The following is a 12,785-nucleotide window of genomic DNA, read 5'->3' as shown; positions in this document are numbered from 1 at the left end:
TAAGCCCTGGGGTCACAATTTCATCAAAAATCTGACTTTCGGTCATTCACTCAAAAATGCTGCCATACGGTTGCAAATGCTCCCCTGAGAGGTTTGGCGGTCAAAACAGAAGGCTTTTTATCTCAGGAAAAGAAATCAGCCCTCGACAACTTAACTGGCAGAAAAAGATTTTTTTGAAAAAATCCCTAAGCCCCGTGGTCACAATTTCATCAAAATTCTGACTTTCGGCCAGTCACTCAAAAATGGTGACAAACGGTTGCAAATGCTCCTCTGAGTGGTTTGGCGGTCGAAACAGAAGGGTTTTTATCTCAGGAAAAGAAATCAGCCCTCAACAACTTAACCAGCAGAAAAAGATTTTTTTGAAAAAATCCTTAAGCCTCGGGGTCACAATTTCATCAAAATTCTGACTTTTGGCCATTCACTCAAAAATGGTGCCAAACAGTTGCAAATGCTCCCCTGAGAGTTTTGGCGGTCGAAACAGAAGGGTTTTTATCTCAGGAAAATAAATCAGCCCTCGACAACTTAACCAGCAGAAAAAGATTTTTTTGAAAAAATCCTTAAGCCTCGGGGTCACAATTTCATCAAAATTCTGACTTTCGGCCATTCACTCAAAAATCGTGCCAAACGGTTGCAAATGCTCCCCTGAGAGGTTTGGCGGTCGAAACAGAAGGGTTTTTATCTCAGGAAAAGAAATCAGCCCTCTACAACTAAATAGGCAGAATTTTTTTTAAAAGAAAATCCCTAAGCCCCGGGGTCACAATTTCATCAAAAATCTGACTTTCGGCCATTCACTCAAAAATGGTGACAAATGGTTGCAAATGCTCCCCTGAGAGATTTGGCAGTCAAAACAGAAGGGCTTTTATCTCAGGAAAAGAAATTAGCGCTCGACAAATTAAACGGCAGAAAACGATATTTTTGAAAAACTCCCTAAGCCCCGGGGTCACAATTTCATCAAAATTCTGACTTTCGGCCATTCACTCAAAAATGGTGACAAACGGTTGCAAATGCTCCCCTGAGAGATTTGGCGGTCAAAACAGAAGGGTTTTTATATCAGGAAAAGAAATCAGACCTCGACAACTTAATCGGCAGAATTTTGTTTTTGAGAAAATCCCTAAGCCCCAGGGTCACAATTTCATCAAAAATCTCACTTTCGTCCATTTACTCAAAAATGGTGCCAAAGAGTTGCAAATGCTCCCCTGAGAGGTTTGGCGGTCAAAACAGAAGGGTTTTTATCTCAGGAAAAGAAATCAGCCCTCGACAACTTAACCGGCAGAAAAAGATTTTTGTGAAAAAATCCCTAAGCCCCGGGGTCACAATTTCATCAAAATTCTGACTTTCGGTCATTCACTCAAAAATGGTTCTAAACGGTTGCAAATGCTCCCCTGAGAGGTTTGGCAGTCAAAACAGAAGGCTTTTTATCTCAGGAAAGAAATCAGCCCTCGACAACTTAACCGGCAGAAAACGATTTTTTTGAAAAAAAAAACCCTAAGCCCCGTGGTCACAATTTCATCAAAATTCTGACTTTCGGCCATTCACTCAAAAATGGTGCCAAACGGTTGCAAATGCTCCCCTGAGACGTTTGGCGGTCGAAACAGAAGGCTTTTTATCTCAGGAAAAGAAATCAGCCCTCGACAAATTAAACGGCAGAAAAAGATTTTTTTGAAAAAATCCCTAAGCCCCGGGGTCAGAATTTCATAAAAAATCTGATTTTCGGTCATTCACTCAAAAATGGTGCTAAACGGTTGCAAATGCTCCCCTGAGAGGTTTTGGCAGTCGAAACAGAAGGCTTTTTATCTCAGGAAAAGAAATCAGCGCTCAACATCTTAACCGGCACAAAACGGTTTTATTGAAAAAATCCCTCAGCCCCGGGGTCACAATTTCATCAAAATTCTGACTTTCGGCCATTCACTCAAAAATGGTGACAAACGGTTGCAAATGCTCCCCTGAGAGATTTGGCGGTCAAAACAGAAGGGTTTTTATATCAGGAAAAGAAATCAGACCTCGACAACTTAATCGGCAGAATTTTGTTTTTGAGAAAATCCCTAAGCCCCAGGGTCACAATTTCATCAAAAATCTCACTTTCGTCCATTTACTCAAAAATGGTGCCAAAGAGTTGCAAATGCTCCCCTGAGAGGTTTGGCGGTCAAAACAGAAGGGTTTTTATCTCAGGAAAAGAAATCAGCCCTCGACAACTTAACCGGCAGAAAAAGATTTTTGTGAAAAAATCCCTAAGCCCCGGGGTCACAATTTCATCAAAATTCTGACTTTCGGTCATTCACTCAAAAATGGTTCTAAACGGTTGCAAATGCTCCCCTGAGAGGTTTGGCAGTCAAAACAGAAGGCTTTTTATCTCAGGAAAGAAATCAGCCCTCGACAACTTAACCGGCAGAAAACGATTTTTTTGAAAAAAAAACCCTAAGCCCCGTGGTCACAATTTCATCAAAATTCTGACTTTCGGCCATTCACTCAAAAATGGTGCCAAACGGTTGCAAATGCTCCCCTGAGACGTTTGGCGGTCGAAACAGAAGGCTTTTTATCTCAGGAAAAGAAATCAGCCCTCGACAAATTAAACGGCAGAAAAAGATTTTTTTGAAAAAATCCCTAAGCCCCGGGGTCAGAATTTCATAAAAAATCTGATTTTCGGTCATTCACTCAAAAATGGTGCTAAACGGTTGCAAATGCTCCCCTGAGAGGTTTTGGCAGTCGAAACAGAAGGCTTTTTATCTCAGGAAAAGAAATCAGCGCTCAACATCTTAACCGGCACAAAACGGTTTTATTGAAAAAATCCCTCAGCCCCGGGGTCACAATTTCATCAAAATTCTGACTTTCGGCCATTCACTCAAAAATGGTGACAAACGGTTGCTAATGCTCCCCTGAGAGGTTTGGCGGTCGAAACTGAAGTGTTTTTATCTCAGGAAAAGAAATCAGCCCTCGACAAATTAAATGGCAGAAAAAGATTTTTTTGAGAAAATCCCTAAGCCCCGGGGTCACAATTTCATCAAAAATCTGACTTTCGGTCATTCACTCAAAAATGGTGCTAAACGGTTTCAAATGCTCCCCTGAGAGGTTTGGCAGCCAAAACAGAAGGCTTTTTATCTCAGGAAAATAAATCAGCCCTCGACAACTTAATCGGGAGATTTTTTTTTTTTTTTGAGAAAATCCCTAAGCCCCGTGGTCACAATTTCATCAAAAATCTGACTTTCGGCCATTCACTCAAAAATGGTGACAAACGGTTGCAAATGTTCCCCTGAGAGATTTGGCAGTCAAAACAGAAGGGTTTTTATCTCAGGAAAAGAAATTAGCGCTCGACAAATTAAACGGCAGAAAAAGATTTTTTTGAAAAAATCCCTAAGCCCTGGGGTCACAATTTCATCAAAAATCTGACTTTCGGTCATTCACTCAAAAATGGTGCTAAACGGTTGCAAATGCTCCCCTGAGAGGTTTGGCAATCGAAACAGAAGGCTTTTTATCTCAGGAAAGGAAATCAGCCCTCGACATCTTAACCGGCAGAAAACGATATTTTTGAAAAAATCCCTAAGCCCCGTGGTCACAATTTCATCAAAATTCTGACTTTCGGCCATTCACTCAAAAATGGTGACAAATGGTTGCAAATGCTCCCCTGAGAGATTTGGCGGTCAAAACAGAAGGGTTTTTATCTCAGGAAAAGAAATCAGACCTCGACAACTTAATCGGCAGAATTTTGTTTTTGAGAAAATCCCTAAGCCCCGGGGTCACAATTTCACCAAAAATCTCACTTTCATCCATTTACTCAAAAATGGTGCCAAAGAGTTGCAAATGCTCCCCTGAGAGGTTTGGCGGTCAAAACAGAAGGGTTTTTATCTCAGGAAAAGAAATCAGCGCTCGACAACCTAATCGGTAGAATTTTTTTTTTTTTTTTTGAGAAAATCTCTAAGCCCCGGGGTCACAATTTCATCAAAAATGGTGACAAACGGTTGCAAATGTTCCCCTGAGAGGTTTGGCGGTCGAAACAGAAGTGTTTTTTATCTCAGGAAAAGAAATTAGCCCTCGACAGATTAACCGGCAGAAAAAGATTTTTTTGAAAAAATCCCTAAGCCCCGGGGTCACAATTTCATCAAAATTCTGATTTTCGACCATTCACTCAAAAATGCTGCCGTACGGTTGCAAATGCTACCCTGAGGGGTTTGGCGGTCAAAACAGAAGGCTTTTTATCTCAGGAAAAGAAATCGGCCCTCGACAACTTAAGCTGCAGAATTATTTTATTTTCACACCCGCCTATTAATTGAAGCCTCCTAAAATTAAAATTGTACTCAGCTATGAGAAGGTTTCCCCTCACACACTCTTTTAATTCTACCAATGCCCAGGCCTTTTACAACGTAGGCTTCAGAGTTGTTAGGCGAGCAGAAGGAGAGAGTTGCTCTTGCGCGCCAATCTTTACCTAACTGCGTCCCCAACTCCGTACTTCTGTTAGAAGCTGGTGAATGCCCAATTTCAACTAAAGCGTGGTGGGCTGCCCTAAAACATTGGCTCAGGATTTCAGTGTTTGGTCTAGGGAAGGGTTTGTACCAGCACCTGACCAATGAGGAATTTGTCAGCAAATGGCAGAAAACCATGGCTAAAAAAGCCACCTCTATTGGTCTGTCTCCCCCCCCCCAACTGTATTACCTGGGTTATGAAGGCGCCCAAAAAATGTTAAAGCAAAGATTATGGGATAATGCACACAGTGACTTGTGATCTCGATCACACACAGTCTGTAATCCGATGGCAGGTTGAGAGGAGTTCCCTACCAGGGCAGACTTTGCTCGTGTGCTCAAGACATCGATTCCATAAAACATATTTTATTGCATTGTGCAAAATACGAGCAAGCCAGGGCTGAACTGATACTACCCTTGCTGGTACCTTTCCCAGAAAAATCAGAGGCTCCCTGTGTCAGGTTCCTATTGGAAGACCAGACAAATGCTAGAACATTAGCAGTGGCAAAGTTTTTATCGGTGGTTGCAAGAACAAATAATCCCTATATTCTGAACAAAATGCTTGTTTAACCTGGAGGTAGGCTGTATGAATTGTGTATTGCTTTGTAATGATTTGTTGGGTCTCTGGACCGTAATAAAGATTGATTGATTGATATTTTATTATTTTATTTATTAAATTTATATGCTGCTGTTCATCATAAGATCACAGGGTGGTTCACTGAATGAAATACTGGTGGGTTTCCCAGAAGAGCCACCTGCTTAGCCTTGGTGAGAACAGCAGGCTGGACTAACTAGAGGGCTTTTGGCCAGATCCTGTGGGATTCCTCTTACATTCGGATACCCAAATGAGTCAGAATCTCTTTTCTTATATCTTGAAACCATCTATTTGGGACCCATCCTCTGGAGCAGGAGAAAGCAAGGAACATCACCAATATGCAGCCTGGACACAAATTGCTCAGCATTAATGGTGACTTCATCAGCGTTGCCCAACAGCTCTCAACACTCTCCTCAGATGTGATGTCAAGAAGCTATTCCAACACCTTGGCCAATGACTTAACACCTCGCAGATCTTGGAACATTGTATGAAGAACTGTTGGGCAATGGGTGTGCATTTCATGGTCTTGAAAGACAAGTTGGACTCATTTGCTGGATCACTGAAGGAAAACAACACTGTTGCAATCTTTACACGCATACTAATTAAAGTTTTGCTCATCTTTGCTCTAAGGAAGCCAACAGGTGATCCGAGGGAATCCCTTGGTCTTCTGCCAAGTTCTTTCTGTCCTAATGAGATGTGTCAGCAAATCCTACAAAGCAAATACATTATTCTGTTATTACAAAAGAGAAGGCTTATAGATATTTTTAGAACAGATTTACTTTACTCATTTACTCATCTGTGAATAAACATAAGACCAGGCCAGTTTTTTACCAGGCCGCCAGATGAAGGATAATATAAGGAATGTAGTTGATATAATACAATATCTGAAGGTCAGAAATGACAAGCAAGCGGCATTAATGTTTATAGACTCAGAGAAGGCCTTTGACAATGTTTCATGGACTTTTATGAAAAAGAACTTCGGAGAGTCATTCCTTAGAGGAATTGACGCAATTTATTCCAACCAACAGGCTATGCTGATAGTCAATATTGTAATAACAGAAAAATGCAAAATAACGAAGGGGATGAGACAGGGATCATTACGATTATTGTTTATTTTAGTTGTAGAGACCTTGGCTAGAAGTATAAGATCAGAGGAAGAAATAAAAGGGATAAAAGCAGGTTACAAAGCATATACACTTTTTTTAAAAAAATGATATTTATTAAGTTTTCAAAGAAAAAAAATACATAAATAAAAAGGCTAGAAAAAAGACAAAAAGAAAAAGAAAAATACAAAATACAGAAAAAAAGATAAAAAACATTTAAAAAGAAAACACATCAATCTTCCCATGTCATATATTCATATCCTTGCTTCCCTGACCTCCTCACACCTCCCTTTTTTGTATTCCAGTTCAGTTTGTTAATTCAGCAATTTCTTTCCCTCTTTGTTTTTGTCTTAATCCTTTAACTTAATATAATATAACTTTGAGTTCTGACCTGTTAAAAATCCATTTTTTCATACACCTTTAAAACATTGCTGCTTAAACCACTTATCTTCATTCTGACATCATTCTAACATTCATTAATTTTGCAATATTTCTGTAAATAGTCTTTAAATTTCTTCCAATCTTCTTCCACTATCTCTTCTCCCAGGTCTCGGATTCTGCCAGTCATTTCCGCCAGTTCCATATAGTCCATCACCTTCATCTGCCATTCTTCCAGGGTGGGTAGATCTTGCGTCTTCCAGTACTTTGCAATAAGTATTCTTGCTGCTGTTGTGGCATACATAAAGAAAGTTCTGTCCTTCTTTGGCACCATTTGGCTGACCATGCCCAGGAGAAAGGCCTCTGATTTCTTCAGAAAGGTATATTTAAATATCCTTTTCAGTTCATTATAAATCATCTCCCACAAAGCCTTAATCCTTGGGCACGTCCACCAAAAGTGAAAGAATGTACCTTCAGTTTCCTTACATTTCCAACATTTATTATCGCTAGCTTGACTGGTGTCATGTACCACCTGTATATCATTTTCATAATATTCTCTCTTAAGGCATTGCATGCCGTAAATTTCATACCTGTGGTCCATAACTGTTCCCAGTCAGCCATCATTATGTTATGTCCGACATCTTGTGCCCATTTAATCATAGCAGATTTCACCGTTTCATCCTGTGTATTCCATTTCAACAGCAAGTTATACATCCTTGACAAAATCTTAGTTTTGGGTTCTAACAATTTTCTGTTTCTAATTTTGATTTTTCCACCTGGAAGCACAAAGCATATACACTTAAGGCATTTGCAGATGACCTTGTGGTAACTTTCGAAGACCCTATGGCTAGTATACCAAGGGTCTTGGATCAGATTCTCAAGTTTGGAGAAATAGCAGGTTTAAATTAAACAAAAGTAAAACGAAAGTATTGGTGAAAAATGTGACTGAGCAATATAAAAAAGACTTAACAGAATTGAGAATTGAAAAGAAAAGTAAATATTTAGTATGGATAACAGCTAAGAATATGAATATTTTTAAGGATAACTATAATAAAGTGAGATGAGCGCCGCAACCCCAGAGTTGGTCACAAGTGGACCTAATGGTCAGGGGTCCCTTTACCTTTACCTTTTATACAAAAGCCTAGAGACAAATAAAGAAAAACTTAGAGGTGTGGAGAAGGGTGAACTTATCATTATTGGGAAGGATATTGGTAATTAATATGAATGTACTACCCAAAATGTTATTTTTATTTTAATCAATACCCTTGATCAGCAATGCAGGACACTTCAGAGAATGGCAAAAAGATACTACTAGATTTGTCTGGCCGGAGAAGAAGGCAAGAATAAAATATAAATTGCTGGTAGATTCTAAGGACAGAGGCGGATTCTCCTACCAGATCTAAGATTATATTATGACGCATCCTGTCTATGCTTGCTAAGGGAATGGATATTATTAAAAAAATACTGATGTTTTAGACCTTGAAGATCATGCTAATAGATATGGTTTGCATGCATATTTGTGGTATGAGAAGGTTAAAGTACATAGAGCTTTCTTAAATCATGTAGTAAGAAAATTGTTTTACAAAGTTTAGGGGAAATATAAAAATCTACTAGAACAAAAAACACCATGGTGGCTTTCCCCACTAGAAGTGATATCTAAAAAACAAAACAAAAAACTGAATATGAGAAATGACTGGGCAACATATAAAGAGCTGTTGATGGAAGTAGAACACCGATCAAAATTGAAGAGGTTTGAGGATATAAGAGAATTATTAACTGACTGGTTACAATACCATCAATTAAATGATATATTTAAGATGCACAAGAAGAATAGTTTTTTTTAATGAAGCCTCTTAAATTTGAAAAAGAGCTGTTGAAGAACAAAAAATAATTACTCTCAAAAATGTATAAACTAATGCTAGAATGGCAAACAAAAGATGAACAGGTCAAATCAGTAATGACACACTGGGCAAGAGACTTTGGGTATAGTGTACTACTTACAGCATGGGAGAAGTTATGTTATAGCATGTTACACTTTGAAAGAACACTATATGAAAATGGTGTACCCTTGGTACCGTATTTAACTCCCAGTAAATTAGCAAAATGTATAAAACAGGGTCAAATATATGTTGGAAATGTAAGGAAAAAGAAGGCATCTTTTATCATATGTGATGGACATGTAAGGTAGTAAAAGAATTTTGGGAAATGATATATAATGAATTGAAAAAAATGTTTAAGATAACCTTTTCTAAAAAACAAACAAACAAAAAAACAACCTGAAGCTTTTCTTTTAGGGATTCTAGGTGCCGAAATCCTAACAGAGCAGAAAAGACTATGTATGCGACCACAGCTGCTCGGATGTTAATGGCCCAGAGATGGAAAGAATACATTCCCCACCAGAGAAGAATGGCAGGTTAAGATGACGGATTATACTAAAATGGCAAAAGTAACCAGAAGAGTCAGAAACCAGGAGGACCAAATTTTTAATAAGGAATGGGGGAAATCTATAATTTATCTTAAAAACCATTGCAAACAGCTAAAATCATTAGTAGGATTGGGATAACACTTGTAGTTTAAGGTTGAATTTTGGATATAATGGAGATGTAAAAGATTTGGATTATTATAAAAGATGGAGGAGGAAATGCTTAACAAATGGACACACAAATGGGAGGTGGGAAGCTCAGGAGATCCTTGGGAATCTTGTTATTTATGTTGGTTGTTGGATAATGGATTGTAAAACTTTAAACTGAAAAACTAAATTTTTTATTTTTGAAAAGATATAGGGAAATAAATGTTTCCTAAAAAAATTAAAATGTAATGTTCCATCTGAACAGATCAGCTGGAGAAGCTATTATGAAGGATTCCCATGGAGAGAAGGGAGTACTACCCATAAACCCTTCTTCCTTTACAGCAGATCACCCAGCATGCAAAGTGCATGGAAGCACACCACCAAAGGAGAACTTGGAGGCGAAGTGCAGCATTAATCCATCCTCCATGTGCACAAACTTCAGCATGGAGAGCCCATGTGTAGCAGCATTAAAAAGATAAAGGTAAAGGACTCCTGACAGTTAAGTCCAGTTGCAAAAGACTCTGGGGTTGTGGCGCTCATCTCGCTTTACTGGCTGAGGGAGCTGACGGTTGTCTGCAGACAGTTTTTCCGGGTCATGTGGCCAGCATGACTAAGCCGCTTCTGGCAAAACCAGAGCAGCGCACGGAAATGCCGTTCACCTTCCCGCTGGAGTGGTACCTATTTATCTAGTTGCACTTTGATGTGCTTTTGAACTGCTAGGTTGGCAGGAGCAGGGACCGAGCAATGAGAGCTCACCCCATCATGGGGATTCGAACCACCGACCTTCTGATCAGCAAGCCCTAGGCTCAATGGTTTAGATCATAGTGCCACCCGCGTTCCCCGAAGCAGCATTAAATCAGCTTAAATCCAAGTGCTTTAGCTTAGCAAAGGTTCAGACCAGGTGAACTCCTGTTTGACTCAGTATGTCACAACAGAGCTGATTAAATGCACATCTAAGAGCTCCCATAGAGTGAACTTCATCCACTGCAGATGGAAGCATAGCTCTGCCCCAATCCTTTCTGCACATCCCTATTTTCAGCTAGAGCAGACTTCAAAATTTCCACAGGAGAAAATTCCTGAGAAATGTAGAGGGAAGCCACCCCTGATTAAGCGAGTCTCACAAACATGCCTACATTTATGACTTTGTTGCCCTTAAAGCATAGTTTAAAGAAAAGTTGGGGATTTTTCTAGACGTTCCTTAGAACATCTGACAAATGGAAAGTTAAAACAGCAGAATATCTCAGGAAAGGGAAGCGTACATGTCCCTAGAAGCTTTGGCTCAGTCCCCCTTCTCTGCAAGGCACAAATCTAAAAAGTTCTGTACATGGTGAATAGGGATGGGCAAATTTGTCAATTTCCCTAATGGACACCATCTTTTGAATCTAGAAAAATGGAGCCAGATGGGAGAACACAGAAAGTAAACAATAAAATGTAATGACCTAGTGCACTTTGGTCTTGGGGTGAACTGTGTTAACGTGTCTTATTTTTGCAACCAATGGCACTAAGAAGCAGTTAGCTCAATAGTTTTAAAGTTTGTCCTATTATCATAGAATCATAGAATTCTCCATCCAAGTAATGCATAGATTTGGGGGAAGTGTGACTAAAAACGAGTATATTTGTGAAAGTAGCATTATATTAGGGAAAATTATTTGTAAAAATGTGTTTATTAGGGGAAATTACATACAAAAAAAAATGTACATAAGGAGAAATAATTTTCACTAAATTCACAACTGATATGGAAATGGGGAGAACTGAACTAAATATTAGAAAAATGAGAAACTAAAATAAACCAAAACTGACTATATGGAGATGCAGCTGGAACAGAATAGGGATGGAACAATCTCATTTTTCCAATCTTAAATTTGGTTCTCCACCTTTTTGCAGCAATTTGCAAATTTTCTTTTTTAAAATCCCTATGGAAATTCTGCAACAGTTTAGTGTGACTATTACTGCTAATTTCTCCTAATAAACACTTTTGTATGTAGTTTTGACCAGTGCATACATGTTTACAAACAATTGAGATATATGCATTTTTGTAAACATTTGTGAGTTGGGGAATTGCATTGCAAAATTCAGACAAGTGTGGTTATTGAAGGATGACTGTATTCTGGTTATCTTATTGTTTTAGAAAGTGTGAATTTAATGAATTCAGCTTTAAATATGAACAGAATCCAAATTCTGCCCCATCACTAGTGCAGAATGAGACAGCTAGTCTGTTAAGTGGTGTATCTTAAGGGATGTAACTCCTAATTATACAAGACAAATTAATGCATAGATTAATTGTAGATAAAGCTATCAAGGTAGTCGGAGCCTACAAAGAATCCAAAAAGCAAATGCAAGTAATATACAGGTATCAGGTGATACACTCTATAAAACAAGGCAGGGTATTAGCCACAGAAGCACAAAAAGAAAGATGCATACGTTACAACATACAAGAACAATTGAATGTTCAGCGCTAGAGTTGATATGCAGGAAGTGTCAGAAAGAAAATACCTGCTCAAGAGCATGCAGTTCATTTACCTTATTCAAAGAGAAAGTAAAGCAAAGGGCATGTAATGCCATACAGTAATGCATTTCTTAGATGATGTCAGTGACTCAGCTGCAACACTATGCCTATTTACAACATGTAAGCAGGAATTCAGAAAGGGGAGATATTTGTTACAATTCACAGAGAACACAAGGAAGTAATGATGACGTTTAAGACAGGTACTGTATAAAAAGCAAACTCACCAGTAAGAGAGAATACATGAGAATAGCCACAAACATGGAATCTTGTCTCTATCAGATAAACTAATGGGAAACAGCACCAAATATACCATTCATAACATAGTGTTTCAGAAAAATGGTCTTCCACATAGGCATCTTCCAAAGAAAAGTGCACAAAATCTTAGAAAAGACTGGGTGATATCACCGACTTCCTACTACACATAAATTCCAGCAAGTCTCACTATCAAGATAAACAGAGAACAATGTAAAGTCAAATGCCAATAAAATAGAAACTTCTGTGGAACAGGTGATAATACTTTTATTCATTCTAGAATTGGAAGCACTATGCCAGACACAAAGTAGAAGTAGGTTTTTGTTTGTTTTTAAAGGCACGCTAAAGGTACTGTCCACCCACCTGGAACTTATCCTAGGGATTATGACCTATTTGCCAAGAGTCACACCCAGATTGGCAGCCCTCACAGAATAACAGCAGGCCTGTCCAGTTACTCAGTAGAAAGCTTAAATCTGTTAAAAAAGTAAAGGAAACATTTCTGTCCCCAAAAGTCACAGATCATGAGAAGATGAATCAGAGCAAAAGAGAAGAGAGATGAAAAACACAAAATACCTGTAGGGACAGAAATGCAAGATCACCTACAACTCTTGGAAGATACTTCAAAGGGAGATGCAAAGTTCCTAATGGGACGACACCTCAAGTCATAAATAGTATACAGAACGTAACAATGTTAAAGCACAATCTAATACATCACATGTATATGGATACATTAATGTATCCATTCTGAAGGAAATCAGCCCTGAGTGCTCACTGGAAGGACAGATCGTGAAGCTGAGGCTCCAATACTTTGGCCACCTCCTGAGAAGAGAAGACTCCCTGGAAAAGACCCTGATGTTGGGAAAGATGGAGGGCACAAGGGGAAGGGGACGACAGAGGCCGAGATGGTTGGACAGTGTTCTCGAAGCTACAA

The sequence above is a fragment of the Podarcis vaucheri genome (genome assembly GCF_965113315.1).
Source record: "Podarcis vaucheri genome assembly, chromosome: 5".
Taxonomy (NCBI): Eukaryota; Metazoa; Chordata; class Lepidosauria; order Squamata; family Lacertidae; genus Podarcis; species Podarcis vaucheri.
This window is presented reverse-complemented; position numbering follows the sequence as displayed.